Source organism: Eptatretus burgeri, chromosome 4, assembly GCF_056783735.1.
Source record: "Eptatretus burgeri isolate ZD-2024b chromosome 4, Ebu_testis_v1, whole genome shotgun sequence".
Taxonomy (NCBI): domain Eukaryota; kingdom Metazoa; phylum Chordata; class Myxini; order Myxiniformes; family Myxinidae; genus Eptatretus; species Eptatretus burgeri.
The window spans coordinates 60447095-60466870 of record NC_140964.1 but is presented as its reverse complement, the minus strand read 5'-3'; the positions used below and the strand labels follow the sequence as shown (position 1 = coordinate 60466870).

Below are 19776 nucleotides of genomic sequence, written 5' to 3'. Positions count from 1 at the left end.
GGACTCTCCACCCTGGACTCTTCTTTGGGCTCTCCTCGTTCGACTCTCTTCAGCTTCTCCAGCTACTGCAGGCTTCGGGCTCCACACTTCCACACTTCCACACTTCCACACTTCCACACTTCCACACTTCCACACTTCCACACTTCCACACTTCCACACCCTTCTCTGACTGACGAACCCGGTCCTTTTATCCCCCCGTAGCTTCGCCTTTGACCCCCTCCCTTTGACCTTTCACCTCGCTCCCCATTGGCCCGAGAAAAAGTGGGCGTGAAGGCTTTTTGATCCACAAATTTGCATATATCGATCGTTCTGGAGGCGGGGCCAAATCGCCCCTCGCTCACCGATTGGACGGCAAAAAGTGGGCGTGTGTCGTTTTTGATCCGTTTTTGAAGCACAAAATCCGTGATTTTGTACACGCTGTTCAACGTGCGCCCTGCACGAGTCCAACACCGGTACCCACAGCGGGGCAAGAACGGTGGCGATGCTACGGTTGCGAGGTGTGACGTGAAGGTCGTGGCGGTTGTGGTGAAGCGGCGTTGTGGTTGGTTGTTGATGTTGTGGTTGTGGTGGTAATCATGGCGGTTGGTCCAAAATAAAGATAGTAAAAGAAAAACGGCTATCCTGAAGAGTCGCAGCTCGCATAAATGACATGTATTCCCACTAGACAACGGGTTTGGGCCTAACTACACATGCACTTGCCGAGATACCTCACCTAAGGGACCTGAATGGTGGTTTGCGAATTTGGTAACCACAACAATATATATATATATATATATATATATATATATATATATATATATATATATATATATATATATATATATATATATATATATATATATATATACTTTGGTAGGAGTGGAGGGGTCTGATAAGCAATAGGCAAAATAATTCAAAACGCAATACGTGTCCACTGGGTGGAAAGAGAATGACATAATCATGGCAAAAGTTGCAGTGTTATCAACCAGGTCACCCTGTTTCACAGTAAGACATTCCTTTTATCAATATTTAGGTCAAAAGACTCTTGGGTAAAGGGAAACATAACTGACAGCCAATTCGACTATAGCATACAAAAATTAAATTTAAAAAGCACCAGCAACAATTATAATTGAGAGTACATAAGTATAATTATTTTTCTTGCACAACTGGTACAACTTTGGCATTCTTCAGCTTCCAGGATCTTCTCACTTCATTCTTGAGGTCTTGTTGTTTGGTCATTTTCTTGATTTCCGCATTGTTTAGTCCAAAATCATTACTATTAACACCTCAATAAGCAATCCCTTCTTCTCTTTATTGAACCTAAGTATGATATCTCGTCGCAACACTTTGTTTTCTATGTTCACGCACGATGGGATCATTCGTTCATACGTGAACGGTAAGTACTTTCATGTTTTCAGTGATTACTTTTGGTTCATGTTCCCACAAATTTTCTGGAACTGGGACATCAAAGTTTTCAAAGATGTGCTTGCAGATTACATTATGAACTCTGTTGTTTTGTGTCGTTCTGTGTACAGCTGTTCTGTGATGAGTTTGTTTTTGTGTGTGTGTTTGGTCTTTAAGCATAACATAGCATTCTCTTTACTCACTCCACCTCCACACCTCACCTTTCTCTCTCATTTTTTTTTTCATATATATATATATATATATATATATATATATATATATATATATATATATATATATATATATATATATATATATATATATCTCTCTCTCTCTCTCTCTCTCTCTCTCTCTCTCTCTCTCTCTCTCTCTCTCTCTCTCTCTCTCTCTCTCTCTCTCTGTCTCTGTCTCTGTCTCTGTCTCTGTCTCTGTCTCTGTCTCTGTCTCTGTCTCTGTCTCTGTCTCTGTCTCTGTCTCTCTCACCCCGTCCTCACATCCCAAACTCCCAAGGAATAACAACGTTTGGTGAGGCGTAGCTCCCCACCTCCATCCTCCCTTCTTCCCCCTCTCTCTCCCCTCCCCCTCCCTCTCTCCTCTCTTCCTCTCTCGCCCTTCCGTCCCTCCCCTCTCAACCCCCCTCAGTGAAGGGATGGGTTGTATTTGCTAATATGTGTAAAAAATAAAATATATTATATATGTGTGGAGCATGACAAGCACTCCCCCAATCTACAATGGACACAAAGTCCTAGACCAAAGCATCACCTAAAATTCAGAGGCCTCAGCCCGGTGACTCTGTCAAGCTGAAAAACATGAAAAGATTACATGGTCAAGATCAGTTAAATATCAAACAGAGCCGTGTATCTGGATTTCGGATATATTTACCTCTTATGGAGGCGCCTTTTTTGTACAATAAAAAGTTTTTTAAAAATCAAAGTATTTAAACAGCTTAGGACATACACCTTGATCCCAAGTCCAAAGAAAACAGTCCAACAAGACTGTCACATTGGCATACATATACCCCTCAGCCCAAAGGCTGAAGCACATGGTCAAACAATCACAGACATACATCCTAACCCAGAAGGACCAGAATGCATGGTCTTAAAATTGGACCCCTCTTTAGGAGTCAGTCCCCATGTCTTCAACAGCATGCCGCCCTGAATTCGGGCTTTTTACCCTCATCAGGATGACGTACCGATAATTATCCAACCAAACATGATCACATTTGTCAATTAAACATGAATTTTACCTCTAAGCTGTAAGGGTGAGCATTGGCCGTGGATTATGTCTCACACGGTTAAACTGCATAATCCACAAAGAACAACCATTGATCTGCCACCCAGACGATTGTTCCCACTAATGCAAGCCAATCAACCATAAGGCATGTGGTGCAGTTGGCAGGTAAATCAAAATGTGTGGAGCATGATGAGCGCTTCCCCGATCTCCAATGGATAAAAAGTCCTACACCAAAGCATCACCTCCAATCCAAAGGCCTCAGCCTGGTGAACGTAAAACATCAACCGCACCACACCCCTTGATGAGACCACCACCAACAGCACTCCATACACATACACACAATCACCCATCAATGCTCAAGCTACCAAAAAGTCCTGTCACATCCCTATATCCATATCCATATCCATATATATATATATATATATATATATATATATATATCTATATCTATATCTATATCTATATCTATATCTATATCTATATCTATATCTATATCTATATCTATATCTATATCTATATCTATATCTATATCTATATCTTTCTCTTTCTCTCTCTCTCTCTCTCTCTCTCTCTCTCTCTCTCTCTCTCTCTCTCTCTCTCTCTCTCTCTCTCTCTCTCTCTCTCTCTCTCTCTCTCTCTCTCTCTCTCTCTCACTTCCAGGGACCTATCTTATTCTAATTTGAACTTATCTACTTTTTCTGCTGCCACTCTTCCCAGGGAGACATTTCTATGCATTAACTACTCTCTGAGTAAAAGACCCCTACCTTTTTTCTTTTTTTTGTGTACCTTGTCGAGGCTCTTATGAGAGCTAACACACAACACACATCAAGGGGGCATGAGACAGGAGGGGAGGGAGTGGGAAGGACAAAACGGTGGGGAACAGAGAAATTAGGAGATCTGTGGAAGGGAGAGGGATGGTATGGGGAACATGGGGAATAGAAGATGGACATTACAGGGACTTTCAGGAAGGAAAGCAGGGAATTTGAAGGAGGTGGGCTTGGGTGGATTATCAGGGGTAGAAAAGATCAAGGATTTGGATGGGGTATGATAAGAGGTGGTGGTGAACAGCTGTTTTGAAAGCCTGGAGGGAAGAATGGGAATGAATAGAGTGAGGGAGTTTATTCCAAAGGCGGGAAAAAAGAGGAATTAAGGAGTGAAGGTGAGCAGTGATTCGTGATTTTGGTAGTTTTACCAGAAGGGGGTTGTTGGTGGATCTTGAGTGCCCTGCGGAAATGTGGTGGGGACAAATCGCGAGAGAGCAGGGGAGGCGAGGCTGGAGAGGAGATGGTAGAAGACAGAAAGACCACCGACCAACCTGCGGTGATTGAGTGAGAGGCCCAAAGACTCAGCCTCATTGCGGGAGATGCCAATTATCCGAAATGCCTTGGTTTCTACAGCGTGAAGCCGAGAAAGGTGGGAGGCAGGAGCACCAGCCCAGAAGGGAGAGCAGTACTTCATCAGGCTGCGGACAAAAGCTTTGTAAGTGGTCAGGAGCAAAGGTGGGCCGAGGAAGGACCTTGCACGATGGAGGATTCCCAGTCGGCAACTGGCTTTGGAGGCCAGGTTTGAAATGTGGCTTTCCCAGGAAAGGTCATGGCAGATAATGAGACCCAGAAGCTTGAAAGAAAGGACTTCTTCCAGAGGATGTTGATAAAGTGGATGGGGGGGGGGGTTCTCAACGGTCCTTTCAAAGAGACATAGTGAGAGTGTGAGATTTGTCTGGATTGAAAGACATGTTCCACGTGTTGGACCAGTTTGTGATTTTTATCCAGATCTGCAGTGAGCGAAGAAGCTACTGCTTGCCGGTCTGAGGGATGACAGATGGTACGACAGAGGGTGGAGTCATCAAAGAGATAAAGAGGATTTTCCAGAGAGTCGGAGAGATCATTGATGAAAACCAGAAAAAGGACAGGGCCCAGAACGTAACCTTGAGGAACTCCAGCCTGGATAGGAAGGGGGGATGAAAGAACTCCATTTAGGGCCACACGTTGACTGCGACAGGAGAGGAAGTCTGCGAGCCATGAGTGGAGATGGCCTTGGATACCATGGGAAGAGAGTTTGGTGAGTAGGGCAGGGTGCCAGACTGTGATATATCCAGGGATATTGCTCGGATTTCCTATCTGGCATGAGGACCTCCATCCATTGTTGGGAGAGCAGAAGCAGCATATCCAGGGTAGAGTGACCTGGTCTGAAACCAAATTGATGATCAGAAATCAAGCCATTGGAGAAGAGGAAGGATTTGATGTCTGAAGCGATGATGGATTCCATTACCTTGCTGATGATTGGGAGAAGGCTGATTGGTCTGTAGTTGCAGGGATCTGTTTTTGCACCTTTTTATGCAGGGCAGTGATGTTTGCCGATTTCCAAGCAGATGGCAGATGGCCTTGAGCAAATGAGAGGGTGAATATAACAGAGAGAGGATGAGCAAGAGCAGAAGAGCAGGCTTTGAGGGCACGTGGGCTGATGCCGTCTGGACCGGTTGCAGAATCTGAGTCGAGGTTTGACAGCAAGCTCTCCACCTTGTCAGACGAAAAGGACACAGAGTCCTGGGACAGTTGCGTGCGACTGGGTAAGGTGGGTTGAGAAAGTGATGGGTTTTGGACAAAAGATTTAGCTGCAAACACCGAGTTTAGGCATTCAGCTTTTTCATGTGCGGTGTCAGCAGTGCGGCCATTTGAGGTAAGGGAGGGGATGGAGGGGGAACATACACCAGAAACAGATTTGATTAGATGCCACCAGGATTTTGAAGAGGGAGAGAGGTTTGAGAGTTCAGACTTGAGATGAGAAAGATGTTGTTTTCTGGCTCTACTGAGGGTTGATACACACTTGGTCCGAGCTTTATGGAAGGAACTGAGATTACCCTCAGTTGGGTTTGCTTTCCATGAGGCAAAGGCAAGTTGTTTCAAGACAACTGCCTTGCCACAAGCTTCAGTGAACCAAGGGCGGGAGGAAGGATAGGACAACTGAACACGAGAGGGGATAAATCTGTGCATGAGGGAGAGCAAGTTTCTTTGAAAGAATTCCCAGGATGAGTTGATGCTGGAGAAAGTAGAGATAGGAGACCAGCCTGTAAGTTTGAGGGCTGCTTGGAGACCCTGCCAGTCGGCTTGAGTGAAATGCCAGACTCGACGGCGGTGATGTGGTTCTCTGATAACAGCCAGAGAGATGTCCACTTTGACAAGGAAGTGGTCTGAAGAACCAATTGGAGCAAAGGAAGAGCAGCAGATATTTTCAGGGAAATTTGTCAAAATCAGATCCAGAAGAGATGGAGTACCATTGCTTGAGATCCGGGTCGGGAATTTGACCAATTGAGTCAGTCCCAATGAGTCGCAGAAAGCTTTTGCTGAGGTGCCATGACAGGTGAGAGAGGTACCCACACCGAGCCAACTGGCATGATGACAATTGAAGTCACCACATATGAGGAAGAGAGAGTTTGGATGAGAAGATAGAAGTTGGTGCATGTTTTCCGATAGTGAGGTGTAGATGGAGTCATCACTGTTCAGTCAACGGTACAGTACATATATAAACATGAGGTGGTAGTTGAGGGGAAGCCATAGTCAGAGGTATTGCTGGGGGTGTGGGGGAGTGAGAGCAGTGCATGGAGAGTGAGGAATAGAGTCTTTGATGAAGAGAGCAACTCCTCCACCAGGGCGAGGCTCAGGTCTGTCAAACCGGAGGAGGGAGTAACCAGGGAGAGATACTTGGGAGTCAGACACATCTTGGGGGAGGAAAGTTTCTGTTAGGCAGATTATGTCTGGTTTGTCAGTGGCAACCTGTATGGAAAGATCTGAAAGGTTTGAGCGAAGGCCCCGGATATTTGAGGTCCATACTTTTAATGAAGTGGTAAGGGAGGAGGCTTTGGGTGCAGGAGGTGGGGTGGGGGAGGGGGTAGGACAAGGGACGAGGGGGGAGGTAAGGATTGTTGTTGAAAGATTGTGGGGGATTGCAGAATAGCTAGGGGAGGGGGCAAATGAGGAGGAGAAAAGGCGCTGTGGTGCTGGGGGAGAGGGGGGACAAGAGAGGGGGAAGAAGGCGGTTGAGGATTTGAGGAGGTGGAGTGAAGAGATGGAGGTGAGAGGGCAGTGGAAGGAGGCAGCTTTGTGCCTGGGGGGGGGTAACTTTGGGAAGGATGAGTGAAGGGGATGAATGGTGGGAGAAAGGTTAGGGGGGAGTTTTTGAGAGAGGTGAGAGGGAGTTTGGAGGGAGAAGAGTGGGATGGTGGCTTTGAGAGTGAGGGGTGAGAGGAGTGAGTTGGCACTGAAGTTGGAAAAAAAAGAATGGTTGATGGAAAGCGAACATTCATAGCAAACCGGGTTTTTTTTTTTTAAGTTTTAGATCAGTTATGCGATTAAACACATTTCTTGAGGGATGCAATAAAGGCGAACTCAGAGAATAGAGAGAAGAAACGCTGTCACAGTTGGATTTTTTTGGCAAGGTATGAAGGAGAGGTCGAATTGAGAGCAGTCTGTTTAAATAGCAGAAGAGTCGTGCATTCTGAAACAGTAAAGAGTACCACACATGTAAAAGAGGAAGATGAAGCATTATAAGAGGTCGTTTTTGTTATTATTATTCATGTTTGAGAGAGTTTTCAAAAGATTTGGTGACGAAGTGTTGTAGAAAAAATGGAGGAAGAAGAAGAAGAAGAATGGAAAGAAGAAGAGAAAGGTAGCGGTTTTTTTAAGATAAGAAATAGAGTGATTAGTTGGGATGGGGGACATTAAGAAAGTGGGAAAGATGGAAATTGAAGATAATGGGGAGAAAAAACAAATAAACACGATCGTACACCGAGGGGAACAAAGGGTAGGCCTCAAGCCTCAAGGATAGGCCTCAAGCACCCAGTAAGACAAGTTCGACGAAATCTCACAAAATAGCACGATTTTTGAAACAAAACCGAACTAGGAACACACAGTAACATGTAGGTGAGAAAATAAACACTTAAAACGGGACAGATAACGACCGGAAACTTATCTATGAGATCGTCAGTCGGGAGCCCCCAAGGAGACCTGCCAACGCTCCAAACCCAGAACCCAGAACCTTGCTACCATCTTAACTCTCCTCTTCTTTACTCTCAGGCTATGGCTCCTGGTCCTATCACTGTCTACACTGTTGAATAATTTATCTGCACTTATTTTATCCATACCTTTCGTTAACTTAAACATCTCCATCATATATCTTCATAACCACCGCCTTTCTAGGATATAAAGCCCTGTCTCCTTCAGCCGCTCCTCATCGCTAAGTCTAGTTATGCCCGGAATCAATCAAGTAGTCCTGTGCTGAACTCTCTCTATGGCAGCTATGTCCTTCCTGAGTTGTGGTGACCAAAACTGCACAGAATAGTCTAGATGTGGCCCTCACTAAATTCCTGTACAATGTTAACACCAACTTTTTTGATTTATAAATTATCCCCCTCCAAATACAATCTAAAACCCTATTTACTTTACATATAGCTACCTGGCACTGTGCTACCTGCTTACCTCCCATATCTATTACCACCCGCAGATCCTTCTCCAGTGTGACACGCTCCAAAATTACCCCTTGCATCCTGTAATCTCTATTTTCATGATTATTTTCCTTCCCCAACACCTTACACTTGCTCAGGTTAAATTCCATCTGCCAATATTTTGCCAAATCTTTGCAAGTACAATACTTTCCTGAATCTGATCAGAACCCCTCTCTGCTATCCACCTTACCTCCATGATTTGCGTCATCTGCAAATTTGGAAAACCTCCTCTTCACTCCACTATCCAAATCGTTGATGTAAACAATGAATATTCATGGTCCGAGTAGACTACTGATCCCTGAGGTCTATGTTTTCGACTTACATCCAGATTATGTCTGCTTTGTCATTGGCAATTATGGGGTCCAGAAACCCCACTACTTACATCGTTCCAGCAAAGCATTCTCCCACTCATAGCCACTCTTTGCTTCCAACCACTAAGCCAGTTTGCAATCCAATTATCCACCTGACCAACCAATCAACAAGCTCTCACTTTGTTAACCAATCAACAAGCTCTCACTTTGTTAACCAATCAACAAGTTAACAATCTCCTTTGTGGTACCTTATCAAATGCCCTATTAAAGTCTCAATATACTATGTCTACTGCCATTCCCTCATCGATCCAATCAGACATTGCTTCATAGAACTCTAAAAGATTTGTTAGACAGGAACTACCTTTGGTAAAGTCATGCTGACTACCTTAATTAGTTTGTATTTATTTAAATGGTTCCTCATCTGGTCCTAAATTAATGTCTCCAACACCTTCCTCACAACAGAAGTCAAACTAACAGGTCTAGCGTTTCCCAATTCTTCTCTGGATCCTTTCTTAAACAATGGTGTTTCATTTTCTACTCTACAATCCTTCGGTACCAGACCTGACTCCAGTGAGCTATTGAAAATATCCGTTAATATGTCGCTTACCTGTTCAGCCACTTCCCTCAGACAATACTCTCGGGTGCATATTATCTGCTCCCAGAGCCTTATCTACTCTGAGATTACCTTGCTGTTCCTTTACTTCCTCCACTCCAACCTGATCTTCTGTAAAAGCCCTTTTTCACCTCTTTGATAAATACTCTTAGCAATTCTCCTTATCATTCTTGTGTAAAAGTTGAAGCATAATACCTGTTTAATAAGTCTGTCATCTCACTTTCATCAACCACTCTCCTGGTGCCATTCTTCAATGAGCCCACACTGGACCTAATCTGTTATTTTCCCCTGATATACTTAAAGAATGCCTTGCTATTATGTTGAATATTCTTAGCCATGTCTTGATCATACTCTCTTTTGGCTTGCCGAGTTTTCTTCACTTGCCTCTGTTTACATCGATGGTGATATAAATCTAACTCCAGTCCTGTTATTTTAAACCTAATAAATGCCTTTTGCTTCTCCTTAAGAGCATTCCTTATCTCACTCCTCAACCACCCCGGTCTCTTTCTGCTTCTAGTTTCACACCTCATTGGAATGTACTAACTCTGCACTCTACACATTTGTTCCTTGAAGGTTTCCCATTTCTCTGATGCTGATTATCCTGTCATTAGCTTATCCCAATCTACATCACCCAACTCTTTTCACATACCCTCAAGGTTTGCTTTCCTGAAATATAATAGCCTTCCTCTACGATCCTGAACTCTACCCCTTAACAAAGTCTTGCACACACACTGTTATGGTCACTTACACCTAAATGCTCCACTACCTCCACCTTCTCCACCATATTGGGACCATGACTTAAAAGGAGGTTGAACACTGCACTCCCCCTCGTGGGCCGATCTACAAACTGGGTTAAAAAGCAATCCTTGACTAAAACTACGAAATCCTCATCTGCTCTGCCCTTTCACTGTTCCTGGACCCAATCTATCTCTGGCAAGTTAAAATCCCCCATCATAAATACTCTTCCCTTACCACATGCCCATTTTAATTCTTCACATACTCCTCCTTCCTCCTCCTCCTCCCCTCCTCCCCCTCCTCTCCTTCCTATCACACCGGTACACCTTGTAGCCTTCTAATCCTGTCCTAAAGTTACTCTCCTCCTTAAACCATGTCTCAGTCACTGCAACTCTATTGTACTCCTCACTATACACTTTGGCTTCAAGCTCTTCCATCTTATTATTTAAACTTCTGGCACTTGTACAGAATATGTTTAACTTTTCCCTTCCTGAAATTATTTTTCTTGCCTGACCTTACTCATCACAATTACATAATTCGTTCCTTCCTACCTTCCCCACCCTCCACTGACCTAAACAAAGCTTGAATTCCTTCCTCAATTCCCTCTGCAAACCTTGCTGCCCCCTTTCTATTTAACGTACGGCCATCATTCCGAAAACACTCCCTTTGACCCTCAATGATTCCCACTGCTTCTTAAATGTAAAAACTTCCTCCCGACACCATTCTTACAGACATTGGTTCACGTTTATCGCTCTGCTCATAATTTGTATATTGTTTTCTAATCTTGGTTGTATCCCAGAAAACATGACCTCACAACCATTTGCTTTCAGCTGCTTACCCAATATCCTGTATCTATTTTTCCAAAACCTCAGGGTAAACTTTCCCAACATCATTCGCACCTAGGTGTACCAGAACCAACTTCTTCTTACCATGACCCGATACAATATCGTTTACCCTTCTTTCGATGTCCCGAACTCCGGCTCCTTCAAAACTACACAGAAACCGATGTCTACGATCCTTCCTGCAGAATGAAGAATCAACATATTTAATTCTCATCACCCACAAAAACTGTATCCCATAGCTCATGTCTACCAATTCCTATTGCTGCACTTACACCACTCCCTTTACCCACTGTACCATCACTGCCTGCAACCGATGCACCTCCACCACTGCCTGCACCCATTGCACCATCACCACCACCTGCCCCCGCTGTACTGTCAACACCGCCTGCCCCCATTACACCATCACCACCACTGTAGAGTCACCACCGCCAGCCCCTGCTGCAAGTCACCACCGCCTGCCCTGCTGCACATTCACCACCGCCTGCCCCCGCTGCACAATCACCACCACCTGCTCCCGCTGCACAGTCAGCACCACCTGCCCCCACTGCACAGTCACCACCACCTGCCCCCGCTGTACTGTCAACACCGCCTGCCCCCATTACACCATCACCACCACCTGCCACCACTGCAGAGTCACCACCGCCTGCCCCCGCTGCAAGTCACCACTGCTTGCCCCGCTGCACATTCACCACCGCCTGCCCCCGCTGCACATTCACCACCGCCTTCCCCCGCTGCACAATCACTTGCTCCCGCTGCACAGTCACCAGCACCTGCCCCCGCTGCAGAGTCAACACCGCCTGCCCCCGCTGCACAGTCAACACCGCCTGCCCCCGCTGCACAGTCAACAATGCCTGCCCCCGCTGTACAGTCACCACCGCCTTCCCCCGCTGCACAGTCACCACCACCTGCCTATGCTGCAGTGTCACCACCGCCTGCCCATTCTGCCCCCTCACTGCTGCCTATCCCCGCTGCACCTTCACCACTGCCTGCCCCTGCTGCACATCACTAATGCCTGCCACCACTGCACCGTCACCAACACCTTCCCCCTCTGCACCATTACCAACGCCTGCCCCCGCTGCACATCACCACCGCCTGCCCCTGCTGCACAAACACCACCACCTCTCCCACTTCACCGTCACCACCACCTGCCCCTTCTGCAAAAGCACCACTGCCTGCCCCTGCTGCACCATCACCAATGCCTGCCACTGCTGCACCGACACCACTGCCTGCAAATGCTGCACCGACACCACTGCCTGCCTCATCTGCACAGTCAGCACTGCCTACCCCACTGCACATTCACCTCCGCCTGCCACTGCTGCACCATTACCACTGCCTGCCCCCGCTGCACCATCACCACCACCTGACTGCTCTGCATAATCACCAATGCTGTCCCTGCTGCACCTTCACCAGTGAATGCTCCAGCTGTACTGTCACCACCACCTGCCGCTGCTGAACCGTCACCACGCCTATCCCTGCTGCACCATCACCACCGCCTGCCCCTGCTGCACATCATCACTGCCTGCCCCCACTGCAATGTCACCAATGCCTGCCCCAGCTGCACAACCACTGCCTGCCCCTGCTGCACCGTCACCAATGCCTGCCTCATCTGCACAGTCAGCACTGCCTACCCCACTGCACATTCACCTCCGCCTGCCACTGCTGCACCATTACCACTGCCTGCCCCCGCTGCACCATCACCACCACCTGACTGCTCTGCATAATCACCAATGCTGTCCCTGCTGCACCTTCACCAGTGAATGCTCCAGCTGTACTGTCACCACCACCTGCCGCTGCTGAACCGTCACCACGCCTATCCCTGCTGCACCATCACCACCGCCTGCCCCTGCTGCACATCACCAATGCCTGCCCCAGCTGCACAACCACTGCCTGCCCCTGCTGCACCGTCACCAATGCCTGCCACTGCTGCACAGGCACCACTGCCTGCCTCCTCTGCACCATTGCCACTGCCTTCCCCCCGCTGCAACATCACCACCACCTGCCTGCTCTGCACAATCACCAATGCCTGCCCCCACTGCACCGTCACCACTGCCTGTCCCCACTGCCTGCTCCCGCTGCAATGTCACCATTGCCGGCCGCTGCTGAACTGTCACCACTGCTACTGCACCTGCCCCTACTGCACCATCACCACTTCCAATATGCTCTGCAACCTCACTCCACAACCGTAACCAACTATCATCTACAAATTTTTCACATTCTGCTCCTTTCTGCAAATTATCTATCTGTTCCTTCAACCTCGTAATAGTTATCCTCAAGTGGGCTATTTCCTCACATTTCTTGCAACAGTAAGAACTCTCTACTTCCTCCATTGTTGACGTGGTCCACATTGAGCAACAATCACATTTTATGAACTCCTCTTCCTTTCTCCTTCGGTCTATATTTGTATCCTTCTTTTTCCCCAAACTCCCAAGGCCCCAACTGACTTTACGCAAAACCTAAGACGAGACCTCTCTCTGCTTCTTTCAATAACTTAACACAAATACCCGCTAAAACTGTTATGAACACAAATACAGCTTTATAAATACAGTTCCAAAGCCCCCGACACAAATCAGGATAACAAAATACACAAAACAACACACAAAAAAACACTTGTTTTGTTCTGGTCGAGCTTACCCTCTTGCAAACTACAGGAAGTGACGTCTTCACAGAAAAATTATATTTCAGAAACCGCTGAAGCGATTGATGTGAAACTTTGCAGTTATGATCCACTCCCCTTGCTCCATGTAATGTGATGTGATTCATATCGATGCATTTCAGCCATTGTGGAGAAAACTCGTTTGAAAGTTTTGGTTTTCAAACAAACATGGCTGCCACACCACGTGACCGATGGCATTGAAAATTTGTACTCTGCTAATGATTTGGTAGGGGGTGAAGTTTTTATAGTTTCGTCTTGATCGGAGAATGTTCATTTTTCAATCCAATATGGCTGCCACACCACATAACCTAGAATGCTATAATTTTCACATTGCTTGCAGCAAAGACAGGGAATGAAATTTACCAAATTTAATTTTGATTAGATAAGCGGTTCCAGAGAAAACATTATTTAATATTTTTCTTCAATCCAATATGGCCACTGAATCCCATGACCGATCAATTATTCTTTTTCACCCTTGTAACCTGAAGTCATGAGGAACAGGTCTGTGCAGTTTCCCCTCAATCTGTTCAGCCGTTCTGGAGAAGAATATTTTTGAAGGTATTTGGGTAAATCCAATATGGCTGCCAGACCACGTGATCTATGACGTCATAGTTATGAAAAATTATTCAGCATGGCTAGTCGATCATTTGTGTACTGCTTCACTTCGATCTCTGAAGCAGTTCTTGAGAAAAATATATATATATATTTTTTTCAAACAATAAGGCTGCCAAACCACATGATGGATGACGTCATCATATTTTTTTTGTGTTCACATCTTTCTCAAGATGAACCTCAGAAATTTTCAAACTCATAGGATGCAGCGTTCTACATGTAAAATTTGCACCGGGATCCAACTTCACCAATGACGTCATAGTTAACAACCCTTATAGCCCTTGTGCAGATCTTGACAATGAGCGATGTTTCATTTTTTTTTCCAGCAAGCGGTTCCAGAGAAGATGTCCAAAGTTTTCAGATTTTCCAACATGGCTGCCACTCCACGAGACCTATGACGTCATAATTATGATTACCATTTTCTGCATTCGTTGTGTGTTAGTTCTCATACGATCCTCGACAAGGTATACAAAAAAAACAACCTCTTCTTAGACCAGCCAACATTCAAAGGAGAAAGAAGCGGGCTGACAAGATAGCCAACAGATCCTTGGAGTTTTGGCAAACTGTCATTTTTTCAGATGAGTCCCAAGTTGCTCAATTTTCTGACAGTGGATGTGTATGGGTCTGGAGCTTTCCCAATCAAGAGGTTTTTTTTAAACCAATTGCAGCCAACTGTCAAACATGATGTTTTTTCAGTCATGGTTTGGGGAGCAATCTGGAGCGCTGGTCAGACATAGCTTGTGGAATGTGTTAGCAACATCAACTCTATGATATACATGTCTATCCTTGAGGATGGACTTTCCCCATCTCCTCCACTGGTCAGATGGTCAAAAAAAAACACTGTTCATGGAGGATGGAGCTGCATGCCACACTCCAAAAAAGACCAAAGAATGGCAGGACAGAAATGGGATCAAGTGACTTCCATGGCCAAATCAGTCTCCTGACATGAATCCCATTGAACACCTCTGGGCCATATTGGATCGAGCTGTGCGGAAAAAGTCCAGGAAACCAACATCACGGGTAGAATTGTTAAACCTTTTGCATGAAGCCTCGGCAAAAATCCCACAAGAGAAAATTTCAGAACTCATTGGTTCTTTGTCTGAAAGAGTAAAAGCATTGAAATCTGCAAATGGCAAGTCTACCAAATACTAGTGTATGTATTAAAATGGATCAAATGTACTTCAAATGTTCAAGAAATAAATTCTTTTAAAATCATGGTGTCTATTTACTTCTGTCATGTCTCTGTATGTGGAATTTTGTTGGGCAGTCCCAAAGACGGAAAAGTAGCCACATGCCATGCACCTGTTCAAAGCCAGATCGCTACTAAATATACCTGCTGAAGGCCAACTGTACCTATAGGCTTCATAAAACCTACATATACCTGCTAAAGGCTACACGTACTGATAGGCTGATGCTGCTTGTTTGAATTTAGACGCTTGTATCTCAGATAGCCAATATATCTGAATGTCATTTACCTATATCCACCACCTAGGGATGTGTTTGGAAGCAACAGAAACCGAATAAGACCAGTCCTCTCCATGAGATTTCTGAGAGCAGTGCTTTGAGGTTGCCATAGAAAATTCCACACCCTTGTTGCGGTGTTAATAAAGCAACATCAGCCAAACTTGAGGATGTGCAATAACAAAGTCCTAAAAATTTCCTGTCCCAGACAAACAGATAATTGGACTTTGATTCAAGACTATTAATGATGTATAATTTGAGTGTTCAACCCAGAGGCAACATGAGGGGGAGGGGAGGGACACAGAGGGAGAGGGAGAGAGAGAGAGAGAGAGAGAGAGAGAGAGAGAGAGAGAGAGAGAGAGAGAGAGAGAGAGAGAGAGACAGACAGACAGACAGACAGACAGACAGACAGACAGACAGACAGACAGACAGACAGAGACAGAGACAGAGAGACACAGAGACATAAAATAAATCACACCAAGAAGTAAATATTTGCAGCAAAGCCAGCAATATTTATTTATTGAGCAAGAAGTTCAATTTCATTGAAACATTCACACGCAATAAAATTAACAATAGGTTTGAGTGTATAATTTTGGTTATTTCATGTAGGTTTCACTTGTTTGTCACAGCAACCAGTACAGCATTTGACCGAGCCTCAAATCTGCAGTTTCATTGTGATGAGGTGGTTCAATGGTCTTGTCATTTGGCTTGTACATCTGTGAAAAGTAATTAAAGAAACATATTTGCAACACTCAAGGTAAATATTGCCAGTGCAGAATGGAAATTCCTGGATACATTTATTTTTTAAGTGTTTTTGTGCAAACAGGCAATACAGTTTATCTTGATGTAATAAAAACCATATGTCTATTTGTGTGATATTGAGCATGAACGCTGCAGCAATACATATTTAAGTTTGTGTTCATACCGTTTATTGTTGAAGGACAATGGTGGTGTCATGTCCACTTGTTCCATAGCCACCACTGGAAGATCCACTCGCACTCATCGTGGAGCTGCTTCTCTTCATTGAGCTGCTGCTATATGTGGTCTGTCCCCCGATCATGGCACTTCCACCTGAGGAACCACCTTCCATCGCTGCACTCGTTCCACCACCATAACCACCTCCTACACTCTAGCTTGCTCCTCCACCTGAGCTGTAGCCTCCAGAAATGGCACCATGTGCTGCTAAACTGGTACCAAAGCCCCCACCAAATGAGGAAGCACCACCAACAGTTCCACTTCTGACAACAGCAGCATTAGCAAAGTCATCAGCCATGGCTGTCCTCACCCTGAAAGGGACATGAGAACCCACATCAGCTGCAAATCCATCATGAGAAACACGAGATAAGCAATGTGTGTGCATCTATCTGGAAACAGAGAAATAGCCCCCACAAATTACACAACTGTCAAACAACCATGTGTTTGGTAATGAAGGTTAAATTAGAATGGCACTCAGAGGAGGACATACAGTAACTCTGCCAGGCTGAACATTTTACATATTATATCCCAATGATAGGCCAGATCTGCATCTGGACCTTAACCAAAATCTAATCGGCTTGTTCTTGTCACCTACACAACTCATCCACCTAGTTTGGATATAATCTGTCAATAACTTTTTGAGATATAGTGTTATATATCATTTTGGCCCCTCTCTCAATGGTAAAAAAAAAAATCACTTCAAGTTCTCGTAACCGGATCAGGATATTCAGCAAAACCTAAACAATTCGTCTTTGTCACACACAAAACCAGTCCACAATGTTTCGTCCAAATCCGTCAGTAACATTTTGAGATATCATGCTCAAAGACAAACAAACAAACAGACAAACGGGTGAAAACATAACCTCCGTCCACCTTCAGTGATGAAGATAATTAATACTCAAACAACCTATGTTTCAATAACATATACATACATTATCTCTTGTCCCCCGAGGTGCTTCTTGTACGTCGCTATTTCAGCATCCAGAGCCGTCTTCACATCCAGTAGTTGTTGATAAGTCACCAGTTGCCTCTGCAGGTCCACCTGGTTTCCCTCGATCTCCTGTTCATATCTGGTGTAGGTGTTCTGGAACTGGACGAGATCAATGCTCTCCCTGTTCTGTAAATCTGTAAGTCTGTCTCCCAGGGTTTGGTACTGGTGTGGGGATGGAAATATATCAGGAAAAAAGTAAAATAGATGTCACACTCAATTATTTCAGAAAGGTTTTCTGCTCCAAGCCGAGATGTAAAGTTTACAATTGTACAATACGATTCATGATTAAAGAGTCTTCACCGTGGTAAGAAGCCTCTGGTACTCCACATTCAGTGGCTGCAGCTCTTTTTCCAGAGTATTAATCTCATTGTCCAGAACAGCAATCTGCTCAGTTGTCTAGGTGGAGATTCCTTGGATCTGATCAATCTGCACATGAGATACAGGTCAGGCAATTAGTCCATCGGGGGATAATGCCAGGATATTGAGAGGAACTGGGATTCGTAATTGCCTCAATTAGAGGAGCCTACTTGCATCTTGCAATACGTCTCAGCCTCTTGGACGTTCTTGGTGACCACCTGCTGGTACTCCTCACGCATCACGTTGAGGGCGTCGGTAAGGTTGACAGACTTCACGTTATCCAATTCAATCACTGATGTCTGTGCTGGTCCAAGTCTGCCAAACTGCTGCTTCAGGGTGTTCAGTTCCTGCACAAGAAAAGAGAATATAAATTATTTATTTATTATCTTCACAATCTTCCACATCTTGTGAAGTTTATCCACCTGACATTTTGTGAAGTTAATGATTCAGAACCAATTTACCTCCATTTGTGTTTTCTTCTGGAATGTCAGCTCCTCAGTCAAAAACTTAAACTTTGATTCCAGATCAACACGCATGTCATTTGCGGCTTCAAGGTCCTACAAATGAAGACAAGAAACATTGGATTATGTTCAAAATTTACATCTTTAGAAAACGAATTTATTAATTGCTGAACAATTGATCTTGTGCTCATACAAACCCTCTTCATGTTTCCAATGTCAGTTTCAAGTTGCATTCTCACACTAAGCTCAAACTCGTACCGACAAAAAACAACGTTAAAATGATCACAATAATCATGGAAGTTAAAATAGCGAATAACAGCGTCACATTTTGTAGAAATTGAAAAAGCACGAACATCTACATTCCAAAGGTCTTACTTGGACTTTATCTCATCAGCTGTGGCTCTCAGATGGTCCACGTCGATCTCCAGACGTACACGTTCCAGTGTCAGGTTGGAAGCCTCTGTCAGCATTTCGGTGACTTGTGTCTCCACATTCTCCAAATTCACGGTCGAGTCAGGAGAGATTGGTACACCTCCAGTCAGATTCTTCAGTTCTTCCTCCAGTGTCTCATTCTCAATTGTAAGCTGCCTTACTTTATCCACATAGCTAGCCAAGCGCTGGTTCAATGTGCCCAAGATGTTTTTCACCTCATCTCTGCTCACCTGTGAAGGAACCATTCCACCTGCAGGGCCCAGCGTTCCAACCACTCCTGACATTCCTGCTGAGGTGATGGCACGGCCTGCAGTAAATGCTGGGCTTGCCATGATCCCGGGGCTTACACCCCCAAAATACCCGCCACCAGCACCACCTCCATAACCGATCATTGGCACCCCACCACTGACAAGCCCTCCAGCACCTCCTGACGCAACTCACCCATAGGCAGACATCCCCACGGCACGGCTGGAAATGCCCATACCTCCAATCCCACTGGAAATGCCCATACCTCCTATTCCTGAAGAGCCCACTCTGAAGCTTCCTCCCCCCATTGACAAGCCTGCGGCGCAAATTCCAAGCCCCATTGCACGGCTGCTGCTGGAGCCTCCATAGCCAGTGGAGCCGATCATAGCGCTGGATCCACCGGTGCGGACGGAGCGGTAGCTGACGGATGAGTGAGAGGCCATTGCTGCTTTTTAGTCCAACTTCTCCCAGTTATTGCTCGACTGCAGAACCCATGGAATGCCTGGTGCTTTTATAGGAGCCTCAGCCTTACTCAAATGCATTTGTGACAATAGATTAGGCATGCTGGCCTCATATCACCTCCATGCGATCATGTTTGTTGGAGTGTTGATCCAAGACACCTTGGATGAGCACAGTGCTGTCATTGCCTGGCTGAGAAATACTCACACACGTCTGATTAACACATATTTTACATAGGTATTGGTCATCACCAGTGAAGTGAATATTAATCAATGCTAAATTATGAATTTACATTCATTGCATGAAGTTTGATAGTTTTTCACTCCATCCTGTCGAGCCACTTACACACAATTCATATTTGCAGTTTGTTGTACATTACTTTACATTTATTTCTTTATTGATCAGCTTCCTGTAGTGGCAAGGCATCACCGCATATGCTCATCTTGTCATGATTCCAACACTCACGTCCAAAACAAGCCAACCAGAATGCCCACCCCCAAACACCACATCAC

General features: G+C 45.2%; 1 pseudogene across 1 annotated transcript; it reads right to left on the bottom strand.

Annotated features, from left to right (window-relative positions):
• Positions 1-15832: 15832 nt before the first annotated feature.
• Positions 15833-19383, bottom strand: LOC147028157 (thread biopolymer filament subunit gamma-like; annotated as a pseudogene). The gene is made up of 8 exons (XR_015057443.1): positions 18503-19383; positions 18325-18385; positions 18128-18223; positions 17837-18013; positions 17610-17735; positions 17251-17471; positions 16269-16629; positions 15833-16059 (listed from the first exon to the last, which is right to left on the bottom strand). The product of XR_015057443.1 is annotated as a thread biopolymer filament subunit gamma-like (transcript).
• Positions 19384-19776: the final 393 nt, after the last annotated feature.